Genomic DNA, 22663 nt, shown 5'->3' with positions numbered 1-22663 from the left:
CCTCCCTTGTCCAAAAATCACACACTTACGTAAAATATATATATATTTTAGAAATTGTAAACTTCATAGAAATAGTGTAAAAATGCCAGTTGGCAGGTCCATAGATTATCATAAAAAGCAGTTTAATTTGATGCCAGAGTGTGGAAACAGGTTAGATGGGAAAACCATAAAGCAACTGTACTTATCAGAAAACAGTATGACGCTATTACACAGTATCAAAGTCAGTGAAGTCAGTGAGAGTATGTAGATACAAAGAAAGATGATGGACTCACTTGCAGTTAGCCCCACATTGCACTCTTGCAATCCAGTTGATAACGTATGACTTGCATGCAGTGGCATACACACAATCCATGGCTCAGTGTGAAACTGATGCGTGGGCCCCCCTACCCCCTCTTCCCTCCTTGCCCCACCCTTGACAGACATACACATACAGACAGACCCACATACATACATACATAGAGACACACACACACACACACCTAGGCACATACCGACAGATACATACAGACATATACACACATGCATATACACAGACAGACACACACACATGCATGCACACAGACAGACACACACACACGACACACATACATACAGACAGGCACACATACATCCATACAGACAGACAGACACATACATACAGACCAACACAGACAAAGACAGGCACACACATATACAAAGACACATACATGCACACATACATACATACATACAGACAGACCCACAGACACATAGACACATACAGACAGACCCACACAAGACACACATACATACAAAGACACATACCTACATACAAACAGACAGGCACACATCCCCCAAACATATAGATAGACAGACACACACAGGCACATACAGACAGACACACACACACAAATACAAACAAACACACACACACACAATGTTTAAGTCACCCTCCTGTTTCCTACCTTTTAGGTGCAGGAGGGTAACTTTCCCTGGGGTCCAGTGGTGGCACAGGCTGTTGGGAGTCAGAGTTCCCACTCTTACTCCCTCCTCTGCTTCCTCCCGTGTGGGCTCTGTGTATGCTGTGAGGAGTGACCGGGGCAGTCACTTCCTCCCAGCATGTGATGTCATCACAGGGGGCCCGGTCGCGCTGTTAAAGCACCCAGCACTGACTGGGTCCCCTGACAATCCATACCCATCTGGTGGGCCTAACAGCATGTGCCACCCGATGGACTCCTTGGACGGTGGCCCCGGCAGTTTGCCTCATGAATTTGAGGAACCTGCAGGTTTGTCCAGCATACCACGTGCATGCAAGAGCCTAAATAGACTTGAAGGCCAGGGACCGAAGGGTTGAACTATATACTATAACATATAGGCACACCTGCTGAGACCCACATTAACCAGTGTGAAACTTATTAAGCCAACCAAGATCATGGCAAGAGTTTAGACTCCTAAAGGGAATGGAGCAGCCTTGGCACTGGGCTGAATAATGGATAAGGAACGTCAGGAGGGGAGCTATGAAGGAGGTATGTACCTAGCAGTGAAGTATCAGTTCATAAAGTGAAAACAAGCTTAAATGAGTCATGTAACGCCTCAATGGCTCAAAAAACTGCTCTGCCTGCAGGTATCTCCTTAAAGGGACACAATAGGCACCCAGACCACTTCTGCTCATTGACATGGTCTGGGTGCAGTGTCCCAGGTCCCTTAACCCCGCAATGGTAATGATTGCAGTTTTTTTTTATATATATTCTTTATTTTTGTTGTGCATGGATAATACAAGATGGTATTTTGCACTGTTACGCAATATAAATCAGAGCAAGCAAGATATGAGAAACAGAACAGTAATGCTTAACCTGCACATTTTGGGTATATTACAGAGGTTAAAGAAACACAGTGCTATTAATTGAAATCTTATAGAGTACCAAAGTAAGATGTAAGACAAAGCATCGGATGCATAAACTAAAAGAGTAAATAGTTATGAAAAATCAACTGGATGAATATTCAGAATGCTGGAAAACCACTTGGTTCAAACAACACAGAGGCGAAAAGTAAGCTGAAAACACTGCAGCACGTAATATTTGCATGAATAGATATGGATTCTGCCCTAGTCCTGTGTATCGAATAGGCCAGAGTAGGTAGAGCAGTCCAGTGCCGTGTATTGGAATTTCTCCTTCCACTTTCACCAGGTGATACAAGAGTGGGCTAGGCTGAGGTTTCAGTAGTAAGAACTGCAACTGAATCAAGACCCACTCTCCACCCCAAGCCCAGGCCACAGTGGGAGCCAGTGCATGGTGTCCAAGGACCCTTTCTCTCCCCTTGGAGGGAAATTCACACCCAAAGGGGCCGCAATCTTCTGAGCATCTCTCTGGTGTGAGGACGGCATTGTGGATGTAGCTCCACATTGGCTCCCAGCCCAGAGAAGGAACAGCGAGGCAGAGCCACTCCTTGGTACAGCGATGTGACAGACAAGCTGGAAGTACATAATCGGCTGTTCATGCGGTTACAAGACTCCTGATTTTGTGTAGCTTGATATGTAAGTTGGCTTTTAACTCAATGCCAAAATCTCTGGCAGATTGCCTAAAATTGAGCATTAAAATGGTCTTCCAACTTCTGGCCCTTCGGATTTGATCAGCATTGTGGATGATTCAGCGCGGCGGCGATATTGGGCGCACCACGCAGCACAGAAATGCAGATCTTTTCTGGTGCAGATTTTATTGACCCAGTGGGGAATGGGATGACCCCCGCTGGTCCAAAGGGGGGTAACGGGACTGTTGCTGCTTAATGTGAGAGGTGCACCTCGTGTCAGGAGACCGGCCGCTTCTCCCAACCGTCTAGGCCCCTGTCTCGGTAGGCCTCAGATTCTGATGTGAATTGCTATCAGCAGCTCACCTCGAACTGGGATCAAAAGAATACGGGAGCTATTGCAAACATCAGCCCACAGTCCAGGAGTGTTTTTTGCAGGGATAGCTGCATGAAAAATTTGCTTTTTGTTCAAGCCCTGGAGAGCTACTGAAGAATACGTCTGGCCATGTTGGAAGCCAGGCCCACGCCCCCCCATAATTGCAGTTTTAAATAAACGTCAATAATTGCCTTGGAGAGTCTACCAGGCAGTCACTAGAGGGACTTCCAGGGGGTTAGGCAGAAGTCCAGCATCACCCAAAAGCCCACAAGAAAGCATTATAAAATGCTTACCTATAGGGGACGTCCTAATGTGAGCATAGCTGAGCCTGAATCAGCACCGAGGAATATCGGCACTTGAATCAGGTAAGCAAGAACAATGCCCAACGTGATATGTAAGAATTGTATTAGACAACTCACAATGGGTGCCAACCTGTGCCCTCTGTACATGGTCCTTTTTCACAAGTGCCAGATACTTCACCTAATTGAGCTAGTTAATTAATATTGGGATAGTTGGAATAGTCTGTGAGTGTTTAAATACATTTTAGGGCCAGGCTATATGTTATTTTTCTCTTCACTTGTTACTCTGCTTTTCAAGGTAATATAATTTTATTTAAAAATGGCTACTGTGTAAAAGTACAAATAACTTCATACTTATCTCTTGGTAGCCACAGTAACCAAAGCAATAAAACAGCTTAACAAAATATAATAAAATAAACAATATCCCAGCAGGGCAACTTTGAAAAGAGGAAATAGCACACAATTTAAAAATATATATATCTGTAGCAATAATAGATTCTGTTTGATTTCTCTGGGAGTTTAACTGGATACAGGGGCAGCCAGAACACACACACACACAAAAAAAAAAACTTTTAACATGCATATAAATTACTACACAACATTTTTCTAGCTGACCCCTATTGGGATCAACTTCTGAGGCAGGTGGGACCAGACCACAGTAAGATAAAGAAAGTTCTCTCTCCCTGAGAAAAGCAATTACGCCCTTCAAGTACAGAACAGGGAACAATGTTTCTGCATTATTCTTCAACTTGATTATAAACTTTGAAGGAATATCTGTCTTTGTAGTCAGTCTCTCAGAGTACCATGAGGAAGTGGAACACAAATCTTCTTCATATGTATGGTAGGAAACATAAAGGGGACAAAATACATAGTGGGATATTGTAAATTAAATACTATTACCAAACTGTCGAACTAATGACATGGAAACTAAGCTCAAGCATTAAAGAGACCTTAAATAGACCTTAGCTTTAATGTTTATGATTTAATTCTTCATCAAAATAAAGTATTCTTCATCAAAAGGCGTCAGACTGCCTCATGTCCAAGAGGTGTTATTGCTGCTGATTATCCTAAAGCAGAAGTTGGCAACCTCTGGTATATCAGATGTTGTCTCTTAATCAGGGGTCAAGTCCTGGGGAAAAAAGTGTGGGAACTCCCGCCCCTCCCCCCCCCAAAAAAAAACCAAAACACTTGTATGCATATATAAACGCGTGCACACACATACACTCACAGACGCACACATACTCAGACACTCACACAGTGGTGTATTTCAATTTTAAAGAAATACTATAGTGCCAGGAAAACAAAGCTGTTTTCCTGGCACTATAATTCCCTATAGTGCCCCCGTCCCCCACTCAACACTGAAGGGGTTAAAATCCTATGGGTAATTAGCAGATGCTGGATGTCCTCATGCACAGGGTGGGGACGTCCAGCATCAGTTAGGCGACTTTTGGTCACCTAACCACCCGAAAGTCCCTCTAGTGGCTGTCTGGTAGACAGCCAGTAGAGGTGGAGTTACCCCTCAAGGTAATTATTGCAGTTTCTGAGAAACCGCAATAATTACACTTGCAGGTTTAAGGGGACTGGGACACTGCACCCAGACCACTTCAATGAGCTGAAGTTGTCTGGGTGCCTATAGTGTCCCTTTAAGCACACTCTCTGACAGACACCTACACTGGCAGATACACACTGACAGTAACACACACACTCAATGACAAACACACAGACGTCACTGATTTGACACGCACACATTCACTGACACACACTAATTCATTGACAGACACACACAAACACACTGACAGACACACACTAATATTCACACACACACTAAATGACAGACTCTCACTGATTTGACAGACACTTACAAACATACACTAAGAGAAGCACATACACGCAAACATACACTAAGAGAAGCACATACACGCAAACATACACTAACAGAAGCACACACGTGCATACACTAACAGAAGCACATACACTCATACGCACACACACGCATACACTAACAGAAGCACATACACGCAAACATACACATGCATACACTAACAGAAGCACATACACTCATACACACACGTACATACGCTAACAGACGTAAGTACACTCATACACACTCACTGACACAAACATACACTAACAGACATAAACTAACAGACATACACACACACATACACTAACAGACACACACACACATACACTAACAGACATACACACACATACATACTAACAGACATACACGCACATACACTAACAGACATAAACACATACACTAACAGACACACACAGACATACACATACACTAACAGACACACACATACACTAACAGACATACACACACACACTAACAGACATAAACACATACACTAACAGACACACACACAGACATAAACACATACACTAACAGACACACACACACTCTAACAGACATAAACACATACACTAACAGGCAAACACAGACACACACAGACATAAACACATACACTAACAGACACAAACACATACACTAACAGACACACACATACACTAACAGACACACACTAACAGACATAAACACATACACTAACAGACACACACAGACATACACTAACAGACATACACTAACAGACACACATATATACAAATAATTAATATTATTAATATTGCCCACCCACCCTCCCTACCTTTTAGGAAACCTGTCAAGGGGGCCACCTGATGGCTCCTCTCTCCCCCCCGGCGGGCGGCTCTCTCCCCCCCGGCGGGCGTCTCTCTCCCGGTCACACACGGCGAGGGAGCTGTGTCCTCTCTGCTCCCTCTCGCCGCGTGGGTTGTCTGCTGATACAGGGAGCCGGAATATGACGTCATATTCCGGCTCCCTGCATCAGAAAACGGCACGCGGCGAGTGGGAGCAGAGAGGACACAGCTCCCTCGCCGTGTGTGACCGGGAGAGAGCCGCCCGCCGGGGGGGAGAGAGGTGCAATCAGGTGGCCCCCCCATGACAGGGGGAATACAGGGCATCGGGGGCGGCATTTTTTGCCGCCCCCTGAGTGCCTGCAGGGGGAACGGCGTTCCTGCTGTGAAAAAAGTGCAGGAACGCCGTTCCCATGCGTTCCTGCAGGACTCGAGCCCTGCTCTTAATGCTCTTACAGCCGAAGGTGCCTACCCTGCTTTAAGGTACAATATGCAAAGTATGCCCAAAATAATTAACATCTGTATCATTTTTATGCAAGTCTTTATAATCTATACATGCTGTTTAGACAGCTTTTGAAGCATAGTTTTGCTTAGGGTACCCTTAAAGGGGTAGAGTATTATATCATGACAACATGATCTTCTACATTGAATAAAATGGGTAACTTATTATTTTGTATTGACCCTGAATCCTAGGTTAAAAAGAATCCTCAGTGACCATTAAACCTGCTAAATGAAGCATCTTCCTTCTTTGCGCATCTCTCTTCCCAAAAGCCCTAGCAGTAATGTGCACTGATATCTGTTCAAAAGACACCTAATTTATAAGCAATGTGTAGTATGGAGAATGGAGAGTTTCCATCATGTTTAAACAACCTCAAACTGATTTTGGTGTTAAAGTAGTAAAAGATAATAAATAAATTCATACATATTGCTATTTACTTTTAAGACACATTATGTGTTGTCTTATCATTGGCTAGGAATCACAATGTTTCCAATTTTTTTAAATTTAAATAAGCATTCAAAGTCAGTGATGGTCAACCATTGGGTCCCAACCACTATGGGGGAGACACTAGGTGTCACCAATACTTTTTCATCTAATTTTTTTGGCAAATTGTTGGTGATTTTATTGTAGGTAATTTATTAAATGTGTCTGATTTTTACTTTTGTTGTTTTTCTTTGCACCTTAACCATTATTATGTATTATACGCCATTTTTTCTTTATGAATATTTCCACCAACTTTTCTGACAAAAAAAGTTGGAGAATTGTTACGCCAATGAATTTGGCAGTAATCTGAAATGGAATTTTCTGTGAAAGCCGGCAGAAATTATTATGAAGAAAACTGACAATTTTGAAGTCACTTCAATAAATATGAACAAAATAATGGTGAAATTGAACATTCCCTTTTTCAAACACGTTGCTAAATTTCTTCATATATGTTTTGATGAAATACATTTTTTACAATCAAAAAAATAGAAAATAGATTGCAGACAGGTGCGAGATGCTTGTGGGAATGTCAGTGGGTGATGAAATCTACCTATTTTTTTTTTTTTGTTATGACAAAAAAAAAAAAAAAAAAGCCATTGAGCGTTTGGTGTGGATATAGTTGAGTGTTTTTTACCATGGAAATTTCCCACAGGTAAAACTGCATGGCTTTTATTTTGCAATTGAAATGGTATGGAATATATTAAAAGTTATATGAATAATCTTTGTGAATTAGATAACCACTAGAGTCATGCAGACTACTTTATCTCAAGTGGTATGGGTACATTGGTCCTGTAGTTTTAACCCTTTTATGTAAAACTGCCAATTTGTAAAAACGGAAATGTGTATTTGAAGGGTTATATATACCTCTAGCGGTTATCTTTCTACTGGAGGCGCTAACAACAATATAAAAAAACAAATCAAACTAGGCTTTTCAATCAAATGCTGCATTGGATTGGACAAAATTTCGGAAGACATCATAGAGAATGCTGGCATCGACAGGCTGAGCTGACTGCTGGCTGTTTCGACTCTGTTAACAAAGTGAGTCATCTTTATTATACTTAAAGAGAAATAGTGAGTAGGCGCTTCACTAGAATTTGTGGCAATTTAATACGTAGTGGAAATGCTACACAAGTGGTGCAACCGGTATGTTAGTGCTTCCCTTTTACACCAAACATCAATAGTAAAGTTTAGAAAACATATACCAGTGTGTATGTATACCTAACGATCCAAGTGATTCAGGCAGATGGGACTCCTATATAAGGTTAAAAAAATATATTTAAAGGGAAACTCCAGTGCCAGGAAAACAATCCGTTTTCCTGGCACTGCAGGTCCCCTCTCTCTCCCACCCCCCAATCCCCGGCTCCTGAAGGGGTGAAAACCCCTTCAATTACTTACCAGAGGCCCACGCCGCTGCTTCTTCCTCCGCCGCCGCTCCTCCCAGTGATTGCGTCGGCCCACTGGCGAGACTGATCCCGCCCACCGGCCGGGGAGACCTGATGCGCATGCAATGCTTTTCAATGCTTTCCTATGAGGAAATGAGCGACGCTGGAGGTCCTCACATAGCGTGAGGACGTCCAGCGAAGCTCTAGCACAGGTTTCCTGTGCTAGGGACACGGAAGTGCCCTCTAGTGGCTGTCTAGTAGCTGGAGTTAACCCTGCAAGATAATTATTGCAGTTTATAAAAACAACAAAAGCATATGTGAGGAAGGCTGAACTTGATGGACGCAAGTCTCTTTTCAGCTATGTAACTAAGTAACTATGTAAGGGTTAAGAGTAGTGGGAGTTGAAACCCAGACCACTCCAATGGGCAGAAGTGGTCTGGGTGCCTGGAGTGTCCCTTTAAGTTTATGTGTTGGGTTCCACCCCCATAGTGCCATGGAGTATTTTTTATACATAGATTATTTTACAATAAATATATTTTTTTAACCTTATATTGGAGTCCCATCTGCCTGAATCACTTGGATCGTTAGCCAATATTTGGCACCTGTGAGCCTGACATACAGAGCCTGGCACGGCTCTGGAGAATGTGAGTGGGAGTTCTATATTTATTTACCACCTCATGTTATTATACAGTTCACACTATGTTGTTTTGTATTTTTTTCTTGTTTTAGCCAAATATTCCAACCAAGCTCAACATTGGTAATATTATCCAATTTATTAGAGTCGCATTGGGGAGGTGTATACACTGCTATGTGTTTTCTAAACTTTATTATACTTGAACAATTATTATTTTCAGGTCTATAGGTTCCCTTTAACTTGAAATGTGTAACAATGGCTGAGAACAACAGAGCCGTACATTGGGAGCAATCATTGATTTTATGTATTTATTTATAAAATATTTTACCAGGAAGGATACATTGAGATCTTTCTTGTTTTCAAGTATTTTCCAACCAACCCAATTTTTGTGATTAGCTGTTAACGTCGACTGTTTAGTGCAATTCAATTGCCAATTCATTGCAACTCATAGTTTAGTGAATAAACCTCGTCATTCCCAGTTAGCTTTTAATAAATGATCATGTTGTAGTTAAACAATAATGCTCCTTTAATACTTAAACAATTATCTCTAATGCTCTTACTTATGAGATTAATTATATACTCAAAGCAGTTTCATAAGGAAATATAATGTTTCTGAAATCAATTTTAATTAATGTATAAACTAAAGGTTTACTCCTCAATCAGGAATCCTGTAGGCTGACTGCTCATATATCCAACACTTGCGGGACTTGTAACTAGATCCAGCACTAAAGGGTTGGTAATCATTCAGCTAATTGATGTGGGTGATCGCTGTAGGCTGTGCACTACTGTATCTTTATTGACCTTTTGAGACTCATTCACCAAGTTGAAATGGGAAAATAAAACAATTTTCATCTTCAACTTTTAACGAAGACTTCACCAGAGAGTTTTCATTTTCAGTAAAAGGGAATACTTTACAACAACAAAAAATGCAATTCATGTAAGGAGTTATATACAAAAAAACCAACCACAGCAACAATTGCAATTATTGCATATAGTCTTAAAAACCTAAAACATCTAGATCTGTATCACAGTCCTCATTTGGTAAGGTATCACCAGTCATTTAAAGAATTTGTAGAGCAAACTAACTGTAAATTTAACATTTTCTTTTTTCATTTTAGCATTTGATCCAAAGAAGTAAGTTTTTTGTTTTTTTCTATGTTGTCTAAATATGTTGTGAGAAGGCCAAGATTAAATTTAATTGCAAACCAAAATCTACTCACAGCTTTTATGACATTTTACTAAACTGAACAAATGACTTGTACAAACTCAATAACCAATGTGTGAGCGCTAAAATCCCATGCAGAAAATATGGCAGCGTTCACAAATACAATGCACAAGAGATTGTGAAAAGCAAAACAATAGTTACCAAAAAGAACGCGCTAAAATAATCTGTAAATATAAAGAAACAAATAATGGTGCAGACCATCTGGTAATAATAGTATGGGGAAAAGGTGTTATATGTAATAAACTCACATGTCCCAGAGCCCTATCACCCCTGGCTCTGGGTTTGAAATGCTCCTTGGGAGAGGGGATATTCCCACACTGCAGGATAGTCAGGAGGATATGTCCACTGATAATTCCGTTGTGCTGTATGTAAAAGGAAAGAAGGGCAGGACCTCCAATTGAATAGTATCACAATTCGTTTTATTGTATAAAAAAGGTTAAAAACCCTTACTTTGGATGTGGTGGGTACAAACTCGCAGAGTCACCCACATAAAAGCATAAAACACATGTATTCGAAAAAACGCTTCCTGGTTATGGTCCGGTCACGTGATCGCTTCCGGGTCCGCCCTCCAATGACGTCCGTGTGACGCGTTTCGCCCGCCTCCACAGGCTTCTTCCGACAACGTCATGGGGTTTCAGTCTTCCTTTTAAGTCCATAGTGCCGCCCTTCTCTCGCCTCATTGGTCGGGGGGCGTGGTTTCACACAATCTTTTTCAATCATTCAATTGCACACTAATAAACTTCATAGACTTAACCCCTTCCAGCACCCACACTATTGTTTGTATAGAATTTTTTATCAATTACCCTCGTATAATATCCATTGTGTATTCTTAAAAATATAATTTAATGAAGTAAGAAGATGTCTCTTTGATAAATCATTATGTAGAATAATTTAGATAAGGTCTATATATACATTAGAAATAATTGGGATTAACATCACTTAGATGATTCCATTTCTTATGTGACACTGAATATAACCATTTTAGTGTGGGTGCTGGAAGGGGTTAAGTCTATGAAGTTTATTAGTGTGCAATTGAATGATTGAAAAAGATCGTGTGAAACCACGCCCCCCGACCAATGAGGCGAGAGAAGGGCGGCACTATGGACTTAAAAGGAAGACTGAAACCCCATGACGTTGTCGGAAGAAGCCTGTGGAGGCGGGCGAAACGCGTCACACGGACGTCATTGGAGGGCGGACCCGGAAGCGATCACGTGACCGGACCATAACCAGGAAGCGTTTTTTCGAATACATGTGTTTTATGCTTTTATGTGGGTGACTCTGCGAGTTTGTACCCACCACATCCAAAGTAAGGGTTTTTAACCTTTTTTATACAATAAAACGAATTGTGATACTATTCAATTGGAGGTCCTGCCCTTCTTTCCTTTTACATACAGCACAACGGAATTATCAGTGGACATATCCTCCTGACTATCCTGCAGTGTGGGAATATCCCCTCTCCCAAGGAGCATTTCAAACCCAGAGCCAGGGGTGATAGGGCTCTGGGACTTGTACAAACTGTTTGTGAAGCAAATATTTTCAATTTCAAAGGTACATGCATCACTCGACAATTATTTTTTAACCAGCAAGAAAACACTTATAAACAAAAATACAAACTAAAATAAAGCAAGAAGAACTTTGAAAAGTACGTGAAAATGTTTATAAACTTACTATAAACTAGGTTAGATATATTATTGGGTAAGTTTATCAACTAGGGGAGTTTTTTCACACTCACCCCCACTTTCCCTCTTACCTACCTATCTCAGTTTCAGACCAGTCCACTAGTGACAAAAACAGGGCATTAATGTGCAGCATCAGGAGGAAGAAACCAGACACCGGCGTCTGCTCTGCATGATCATCTCTTCTCTCCCTAACAGGACATTGCATAGTGAAGAGATATTACAACTGCATTCCTAGGGATAGGACACTGATTGGTTAGATTAGTGTCCCGCCTCCCTGGAGTGTATATGGACAGCATAAGAAAGAAGAAACAGGTAAATAGGAAAATAAAAATCACACATATATGTTTTTTTTCAGTCTGCAGAGTAAGGCAACTGTCTTATTCAAAGCCAAATGAATGAGACAATTGTCTCAAAGTGACACCTTTTATGTATATAGTAATGACTAAATAAGGTATGCAAGATTCCTCAATATGTTGGAATTCCAGTGCTGGCTAGTACTTGCAGGCTTATCTAAAATATAACTATTTAACTAATAGAACTATTACATCAAGGCCAACAGCAAATCTGAATTATAAACCATGACTATCTTTCCATTGCATCACTAGAACCTGGCTCGCCATTATCTGCTGGTCATACTAGCAAGATATTGTAAGATATGCCAAGATCAAACATTAATCAAGAAGTAACCAAGCTATAAAGGAAGAAAATAATCAAATTAGGTATGTTTTTAAGTGCATGCCTATAAGTATAACCAATATGGATACCACACTCTCCTGGATCCCAGGGTGCAACCGGGGCTGAGGTTGGCCAATCCTTACAATGTGATTTGCAAAAAGTAATGATGGTCCAGGCACTCAAGTTCAATCCAGTGGGCAGATTTATTGGAGCAGAATCAAAACAACTTTTTGGCCCTTAACAGGGTCTTTGTCAAGCTATTGCAGCTCTAACAACTTCCAATTTTATAGGAAGGCTTTCCACAAGATTTTGGAGTATTTCTGTGGGGATTATTGCCCAATCATACAGTAGAGCATTTGTGAGGTCAGGCACTGGTGTTGGGCGAGAATGCCTGACTTGCAATCTCCATTCCAATTCATCCTAAAGGTGTTCGATGGGGTTGACGTCAGGGCTTTGTGCGAGCAGTCAAGTTCTTCCATATCTAACTATTCCAAACATGTCTTTTTGGACCTTGCTCTGTAGACTCTGGAGCATAGTCATGCTGGAATAGAAAAGGGCCTTCCCCACACTGTTCCTACAAAGTCGGAAGGCATAGCATTGTCCAAAATATCTTGGTATGCTAAAGCATTAAGATTTCCCTTCACTGGAAGTAAGGGACTTTTCCCAACCCCTAAAACACAGTCACATACCATTATCACTCCTCCACCACTCTTCAGAGTTGGTACCAGTCAGACAGGTAACATTCTCCCGGTGCCTTCCAAATCTAAACTTCCCCATCAAACTGCCAAACAGAAAAGCATGATTCATCACTCCACAGAACACGTTTCCGGTTGCAGCATGCTTTACACCACTTGATCCGATGCTTGGCATTGTACTTAGTGATGTAAGGCTTGCATGCAGCTGATCGGCCATGGAAACCCATTCCATGGCCGCTGCACTGTTTTGTACTGATATTAATACCAGTGGAAGTTTGGAATCAGCAGAGCATTGGCGACTTCAGGGCTTCATGCACCTCAGCACTCGGTGGCCCCACTCAGTGACTTTAATTGGTCTTGGAGTTTCTGCCGTTCCTAAATGCTTTCAGATTCCAATAATATTACTTACATTTGACCATAAAATACCTAGCAGAGATGGCATTTCATGAACTGACTTATTGCAAAGGTGGCATCCTATCACAGTACCACACTTGAAATTTACTGAGCTCTTCGGTGAAGAGCCCTTTTTTTTCACAAATGTTTGTAAATGCTTACTGCATGGCTAGGTGCTTGACTTTATAAACCGTTGGCAATGGGTTTGATTAAAACACCTGAATTCAATAATTAAGAGGTATGTAGCAATATAAATATTTTGTCCGTATACTACACCAGTGCTGATGTTCTTGGCTAAGGAGGTATATTATGGGTCTTGAAATGTTAATAGGGGATAATACACACCATGGTGACAATTTTCTTATATTATCATTATGCAGAAGCACAAGGATTGACAATATTTAATCTTTGTATTTCCTAGCAAATTGGTTAGTGCAGTAAATAAACAAAATTGTCACATTAATTATATGCACTGAACTAGAAAGTGAGAAATGACATGAGAATAGTTTTAAAGTGACACTCCACTAACCAAAAACAAAAAATACTCACAATTAAAACATGCATTTAATTATACATTTTTACATTTCGGTATATCTAAAAACAGCTAGAAAAAGATGTAGATTTCTTCTCTGCAGCCTTTACAAGCCTTTCCTTCTTTGCCAACCCTGATGTTCTGTTGGTGCCCAATTACTGACTTCCCAATGCAGCTCCGTTAGAAGTCTTTGCAACGCAGGTGCTTTGACGAATTGTTGCCTCTTGAATTTAGCTCCACTGAGCTAACCAAACCAGGAAGTAAACAAAATATACACTAGGTATACAATTGTGTAGGCGCTTCCAACTTTAAATAGACAATAAAAGCAAGTGTGAAAGAAAGGTGTAATCCCTTAACACCTAAAGATAAAGTTAAACAATTAGTATAATTCACACCCACTTAAAACGATATACAAAGTAAAATAAGTATACCACCTATTGCAGTTATAGGTATGGTGGTTACATCTGTAAAACAAATGGGACATACATAGTGCTTTCCATGTAGGTAAAAACAAACAATTGTAATATATGAGGGTCAAACTCACAAAGATGGAGCCTCATAGGCTCTATGTACTTCGCTCTTGGGTGCCTATCCAGGCTTTCGGTAAATTCCAGTTGAAGAACCCAGACTCCACGGATTCAAGAGTAAATAAGGATTTATTAAATAATAAAATATTAATATTACGGGACAAAAATAGGCAGATATATGTACAGAATATAGCGTAGTATGGTACCGCAATTATGGCCAAAATTTAAAAGCAGCAGAACACCACAGCATATACACAATACAACAATACCGCCAAATAAAAGTCCCCAAAAAGTCCAGTAAAGTGCAAACGCGTTTCAGCCCTTGATAGGGCCTTCCTCAGTGCTAAATTCCTAGAGAAACTTCAGGGCTTAAGTAGCCCCCTTGATAAGTCGAACTGCATCCAGCTGTACTTCGGAATTGCCGCCGACCATATCACTTCCGGTTTCGGCAAGACGCATGTGACTTCTGGTTGGATGCGGTCACGTGACGTTTTTGCGTTCCACCATGCGTTCCATACTCGGGCATGGTGGAGTTAGTTGCAGGAAATGTTCATTTTGAAAGAGGGCATTTGCCCAAACAAATAATACAATAGCATAATGTTGAAAGAGGGCATTTGCCCAAACAAATAATACAATAGCATAATGTTGAAAGAGGGCATTTGCCCAAACAAATAATACAGTAGCATAATGATACAAACCAGGAAGTAACAGGACCTGTAGTCTTATTGAAATCCATGTGGGTCTAAGGCTAATTTGTAAAAGTGCAAATTCCTTTTGAAATCTTCAGTTTCTGTAAAATGAAAAATAAATAAAAGATCACACACTCTTTATACATAAAGCACTTCAGATAGATAAAAAAAAAATGTAGGGGTCCAGAGTGTCCCTTTAACTGGAGATCATGTAAGGGCAGAAGATGTTTAATGTAAAAGGTTCTGTAATATGTTAGTGTTGCATGCTTTGCATGTGGTTTTCTAATTTAATATACAGAGGATTTTTGTACGCTTTTGTTACTGTACTAATTTTAAAATAAACTGTCAAATTAACGAGTAATAAACAATTCAGTCATCTTTATTCTCTCAAATAAAGGTTACATTTAAGTGTTGACTGTTTAACTGTTGAGATACTGCAAAACTATTGCAAGGAAATCTCAAATTCCACATGCACGCAGCAAGATTTAGCACATTAACACCGAGCTATGCAATCAACACCCAAGAACAAATAGAGTTTATTTAAGATTAGAGAACACAATCCCATTATGTAATAAGATTTATTTTCTACACATTCAGCAGATAAAAATGAGGAGTCAATTGCCTGGCTATGACAATGATTGACTAAGATATAAACGAAGGGTTGGTTCATTTTCCCTGAAGATCAGTAAGGGACCTTTTAATGGATTTTAGTATATTAGGTACATGATCATTAAAAAAATGTAGTTGCCTGGAAGATAATCCTCCCCCTACATGAATTGCCTGAGGGGGAATGTATACACAGTTTTTTTTTGCTGTTAGTGCAATATCACATTATTTTCTGTGGGTGTGTGTGCATTTTAACTATAATTTACACACATAGTAATAATGTCCATCAAACAGAGGCAGCAGCAACCCACCATGGTGATAGTAAGTTGGGAGGGTTGTACTGAGCACACAGATATTCAGATAGTTCCAGCCACCCAGGGTTAACCTAGTCAGATGTGAGACCAACTGGAAGTGCATCAATTACTATCCATCTCTCAGACCCCAATCTTAGGATAAAAATGGCTTTGCAGAGAGGTGGGGTAAAACTTTGTGTATGGGATGCTATGAAAGTGCACAAGAATCAAATGATTTAAATAGAGCGATGGTTACTAAACAGACTGGCACAGAGAGAGTGTGTAGGTGTGTACATATATTAGCTCTGTGTGCAATTCACCTTGCTACTGTGAGCTAAAAGGCAGAATATCTCATTTTGACAAAGTAGCAAGTTAAATTGTTAGTGTAGGACTCTAAGAGGTTTTGCCTTGATGCGGAGGATGAGCTTACACTTTATTGATAATTGCAGTGAAACTAAAAGCTCTCCAGTTATTTAATTTTACGTAGGGATTTGGGATAATGGGGTAATTTTTCGGGTTTTTTTTACCTGTACTCTGCAGCTGTAATTTTCTGTTAATGCTGCTTTTTGTTATTTTCGTTGAATATATTTTACAAATATTTCATGTACATGCAATAAATACAATGTTTATCACTACTTCTGTTCCTTGGCCTCAGCCCAGAAACCCAGCTAACAGAACATGCAGAAAAAAACCTTCATTAGCACTATCCACCCACCCTGGTTCCTTTTGACTTCATGGTATGCTTCTCCAACTGCTCGAGATCTCAGTCAATTACCTCCTCATTTCCTTTATGTTACCAGCAGCTTTATTTATCCTTTAATTCTCACTGGCTATCAACTCCAAATTCCCCCTGCTACCTATTGTTCAACTCCCTGTTTTACCTTTACAATGCAAGCTCACAGGCTGTCTAACTAAGTACTTTATATGAAAGAGTTTCAGTGGCTAGACCCCAGCTCATGATCAGAGCCCCCTTTACCTTGTGTACTGGTCTGTGTATATTGTACTGTCTTTTTACCCAGTTGTACAGCGCTGCACAATTTGTTGACGCTTGTAATAATAGCAATCGGTCATCATATAAACATCTGTCTATTTACTCCAGTGAAGTTTCGTATCCATTTGTCAGACCATCAAAAAATAATTCATGTTTGTTACTTTATAATTTTGAGGAAATCTTGCAGACGTTGAAACGTACTATGTATACTAGGTTTAGGAAATAAACTAACCAACAATCGACTGATTCCTATAAACCACTTTACACAAATAGTTAAAATGTATCCGCATTGTCATTATTCCTCATGATTTATTATGTCTAAGGTAAACATGTTATTATTTATTTAGCTTTGTTATGAATTATAAATGTGATGCAAATGCTTATTGAAAATGTATATTATAATATGATATTGTTCTACCAGGTATTGTTCTAACAGTGTTTTAGACAATTCAATAACAGCAAGTTACTTTACCATATACATGTGGGCTTCATAACATCTGATCAGTGTAAATATTTATCATAGTATTAGTTGATATTATTCATACCCCAAATTAACCCCTTAAGGACACATTACATGTGTGACATGTCATGATTCCCTTTTATTCCAGAAGTTTGGTCCTTAAGGGGTTAAGCCATGTATATGAATTCCATTAGGGACCGGCATTTTAGTCTATGTTCACAATGATGTCCTGTTTCTCTTGACAATTAGGTTCGTTCTAATTCGTGCTTGCAAGTCTTTGGTAATCATGACTCTTCAGAATACAGCTGTCCAGGATGCAGATTTAAGCAGTTTAACAACTACATTTCCCATGATGCTTGGCCATTGTTACAACTAGCAAACCAACATGGAAGTTGAGTTCTGTAACATCTGGAGATCTACTTTTTTGTCCAACTCTGCCTTAAACTATATGCTGGTAGTTTCCTGGAAGATGTACAGCTATGACTAGCTTGCAAGCTGCAATATATGAAGATATGCAAATCTTACCGTGAGTTTGATATGATCCTGAGGTGCATCTCAAAGAGAAAGATGGATTCCAGCCAAGACAAGTACCAATGTAGCAAATACAGGAAAATTACCACAGGTAAATAAAATATGTATTTACATGCAAAGGACTTAGAGGAACACTGTCATACCACATTTAGAAACACAGAAACATCTGGAGTATGTTTCTAGCCTAGAGGAAACTGATAGTTATGCTTACCATCACATTATGTTCCTGATTTCCAGCCAAAGAAAAGGTACCATGGGGATTGAAGTTCAAAGAAGAACCAGAGTACCAAGGTTAGACATCATCGTTGGAAGACATATTGCGGTTTCCCGGTGTCTCCTTCAAGGCTTTTAGCGAGATTAGATTTACCATAAAACAAATAAGTGTTTTGTTTTTTTACTCATTGCATTTCACTGTTTTCACCACTGAATTGCATCACCAAAGGTGCAGTCTATTCTTTAGTAAACCATTAAATATTTTGAATATAAATATTAATCAGATTGTTTCATTAATCGGATTCGTTCAATACATGTTTGTCAGTTGCTTCAAAATGTAATTATGGCTTTAGAGTTATTGTGCCTGTACTATGACAGGACTAACCTCACATTTACAGGGTTATTTTCTCAAGTGAGAATTCAAAGTGAATTCCAAATTTAATGACAAAATGGCCGAAAAATGGAACAATGATCTAAGTCAGTTATCTTTCCAGTTAGTCTACCATGGGCTTAGATTTGACATACCCTTTTAATTCCCTCTTAAGGAAATATACATGGTAATCTACATGCCTGCTTGTAACACAATCGTTTTAAACTTCTGACCCAGGTTTGAATTTTTAGATATTTTACTTAGATAATAGTCTTGATTTACAAAAAGATTACCCGCTCCTTTATGGTCACATAATTTTATTGAGATGCTGCAAATTGCTTACTAGTGTTTCATTATATGTCTAATTTTGATTAAATATAAGTGATGTAAATCATATTGCATTGGCTTCTTGGTTAGAAGTGTGTGTGGTCAGACCTTGGATGTCATTTGAGAAAGGATCTTATTAGATATTTTTCTCTTTGTTAAAGTATGTCCTTTGGATCACATCTGTCTCGTAATCTTTCGGGGAAATCACTGGCTAATATTAATTCCACCCATTTGTCTTCTGTGATGTGTCACAGCCCTCTGAATGTCCTTGTAAATCATTTTCACAAGAAAAAAAGGAGAAAAAAAAGATGTAGGTGAGACGCAAATATTCTGAATAAGTAAAAGGTGGTTTCCCCGTCTGCAAATGTGACTGTGAGATAGATTTGGGGAGGCACACTCATTATTTACGTTCAAAGGTAAAAAAGGACACCGTAGACATAATTAGGCCCCAAGTTACTTGCCCCTCACCTTATCATTTTTTGTCTATCTCTTTATATTAAGAGTGATTCATGGAACGAATGAAATAGCCACACAGCAAAATTCCCATCTGCACCTCTTCATCCCTGGTAAGATGATTCAGTGGTTCTGTTTAATTTTTATGGAATATTGTTTATTTTCCTTATGTAGCTCGGACAATATGATAGAGTCTTACCCAAAAGGGATTTCTGTTTTTAAAAACACAAATAAAAAGAACAGGTACACTGAAGAACACAAATCGAGAGCAATGTACAAAATCTAGGCTATAGGCATGGCTATACTCAGAACGATATACAGTTAGACAGGAGAAAAATACAGATGTTAGTTAAGAATGTGCTGTGCATCATACAAAAAGATTTCAGATGTTAGCTGCTAAGAGGTAGTTTGCAGTTTTCTGGTGATTTCCAACAGGTGGAGAATTATGATGATCTATAACTGAAATTGGAGGACATGGCTGATTTGGGCACATGACTGTATCAGTAGAGATGTCCAGAACAGTTCGCCGGGAACTATTCGTCGGCGAACACAGCTTGTTCGCGGTCACTGCGGTGGGCGAACATATGCGATGTCCGGTCTGCCCCCTATTCGTCATCATTGAGTAAACTTTGACCCTGTACCTCACAGTCAGCAGACACATTGCAGCCAATCAGCAGCAGACCCTCCCTCCCAGACCCTCCCACCTCCATGATGAATAGGGGGCGGACCAAACATCGCATGTGTTCGCCCGCCGCGGTGACCGCAAACAAGCTATGTTCGCCGGTGAACAGTTCCCGCCGAACTGTTCGGGACATCTCTATATATCAGTCATCACTGCAAACCTAGCTGTTAATTTAAAGACAAGGAAAGCTATTGCTATATGCCTCGCAAGTCAAGTATTTCAATGGTGATTCTCTGGGAGTTGGTCAAAAGCCTCAAGCGGTGCATCTTGCAGACACCTCACCTACCACCATTATTTAAATTCTCCTCCCCATCCTGACATGACAGGAGAGGTGCTTGGGAGACAGGGAGCGACATCAGCAGATAAAAGTATTCAAGTACTAGGAGGTTGAAAGAATTAATGTTGCCAGCGGCAAAGAACAAACAGTGGCAGTAGTCTACTAGCATTGATTACCCACATTCTCTTAGAGGTCATGGCAAGTATTAACCAATGCCCAAAGACTGACAGATCCAGTGTTGCATGGTTCATATTACACCATGTACTAAACCGCAGAACACAGGATTTAAAACCATGATCTGCCCATTGAGATAACTCCCATTTAAAAAAAAAATATATATATATATATATACTTTCTCCTGATACACCTGGTCCCAGAAAGGTTCCCCCCTCTGTTGCAGCTATTATTAAATAGCTATGAAATGCCTTTCATCAACTGGAATGAAAGCTGAACTTCAAATACAGTTGCTATGAAACAATATTTTGTCAATTAAATATTTTCAGCACAATGTTTAAAATTCCCAGCTGCTCAATTATTTTCTTGAAGATCAATCTACTATAAATATAAAATAATTATAATGAAAGTGAGAAATATAGCACATACTAAGTTACACATATCGATGTATACAATGTGTTCAGAAGATTTGTTTTTAAACTTTCACCTTGGCTCCTCTAATAAGAAAATTCTCTTATTTTCCAAGAAAATCTGTTTACTTTACGTGTCAACGTTAAACAGGAGAAATAAAGACGTCCTATTATTTATTTATGTATGGGTTGATCTTTGTTCCGTTCCAGTCTTTTTTACTACAGAATGTGTGAGAATGTGCATTCATTTCAAATTGTGCAATGGAAACCCCTAATTCAGCATCATGAATAATCTCCTATGTGATTGTTACAAGACTCTAAATAAAACGAATAATAATAGCAAATTTACATACTGACAAAAAATAGCTTGGGTAAATCATCTCTATTGACAATATGATTGCACGCAGATAATAAACCAAATAGTCATTTATTTCAGGGTTTTAATAGATTGTGCTAATCTATCTTCATTACAGGGTGATTGCAGCCATGTTGGTATAAAATGCTAATTATTTGGTATGTTTTAATACATTTCATGGGCCACAGTATTAGTTTTTTATGATATTTTTTGTGTGCGCTTTTGATTCAAATATACAATTTTTTTATATTCTAATTTATTGGTATACTTATTGTAGATAATAGAAGTGTAATAAAATTAAATATCTCCAATACTGTTTTTTTTACTGTTATTATTTTAACATTTACATTTTGTACTTAATAGAGATAGCTTTTAATGAAAAAATTGTGGTGTCGTTTCCTGAGTAAATAAAACACCAGTACTTGTGGCAAAAGATGTTTGCCATACTATAAAGGGCAGGCACGAAGCCTTCACTTAAACAAGCTTTCAAAAGTAAAGTATAATTACATAAAAATAGTAAATGTGTATGATAGCAAATAATAACATTGTAACATTGCTAGACCGTCAAACAGACAATTTGTAAATGGTCATGGCTCCATACTCCCCAAAATTAATAATCTGCAGATGGGCAAGGTCATGCGGTGCCCTGGAGGCAAATCTTTTAATTTTACCACCCCAAAACTTTAGTTCCTGTTTGGATTTTAATTTCCAACAATTCAAAGTTAAGTTGATAACCCTGTGAGGAGCGCAAAGCCTTTCTAAAATGTTATATGTCTCTGTGAATTATGAGTGTATTATGCACACATACATGCCTAATATACTATATATACACCTAATAATTTATAAAATAATGCTTATATTATATACACATATATTAATATTATACAAACCCAGGACATACTTGAAAACGATAGAAATCACAATGCATCCTTCCTGGTAAAATATTTTATAAATAAAATAAATAAATCAAACACTTAGGAAGCAACACTGAGTGACAATCAATTTCACTTGCTGTTGTGCAAATGGGATAGACAACAGGAGGAGATTATAGGCAATTAGCAAGACACCCCCAATAAAGGAGTGGTTCTTCAGGTGGTGACCACAGACCACTTTTCAGTTCCTATGCTTCCTGGCTGATGTTTTGGTCACTTTTGAATGCTGGCAGTGCTTTCACTCTAGTGGTAGCATGAGCACGGATGTATTTACCACAAGGCAAACAAGGCATTTGCCTAGGGTGGCACTTTCAGAGGGAGGAGGGGGGGGGGGCAAAAAACATGTGAGCATGAGACGG

This window comes from Pelobates fuscus, chromosome 4 (assembly GCF_036172605.1).
Source record: "Pelobates fuscus isolate aPelFus1 chromosome 4, aPelFus1.pri, whole genome shotgun sequence".
In the NCBI taxonomy this organism is placed as follows: Eukaryota; Metazoa; Chordata; class Amphibia; order Anura; family Pelobatidae; genus Pelobates; species Pelobates fuscus.
This window is presented reverse-complemented; position numbering follows the sequence as displayed.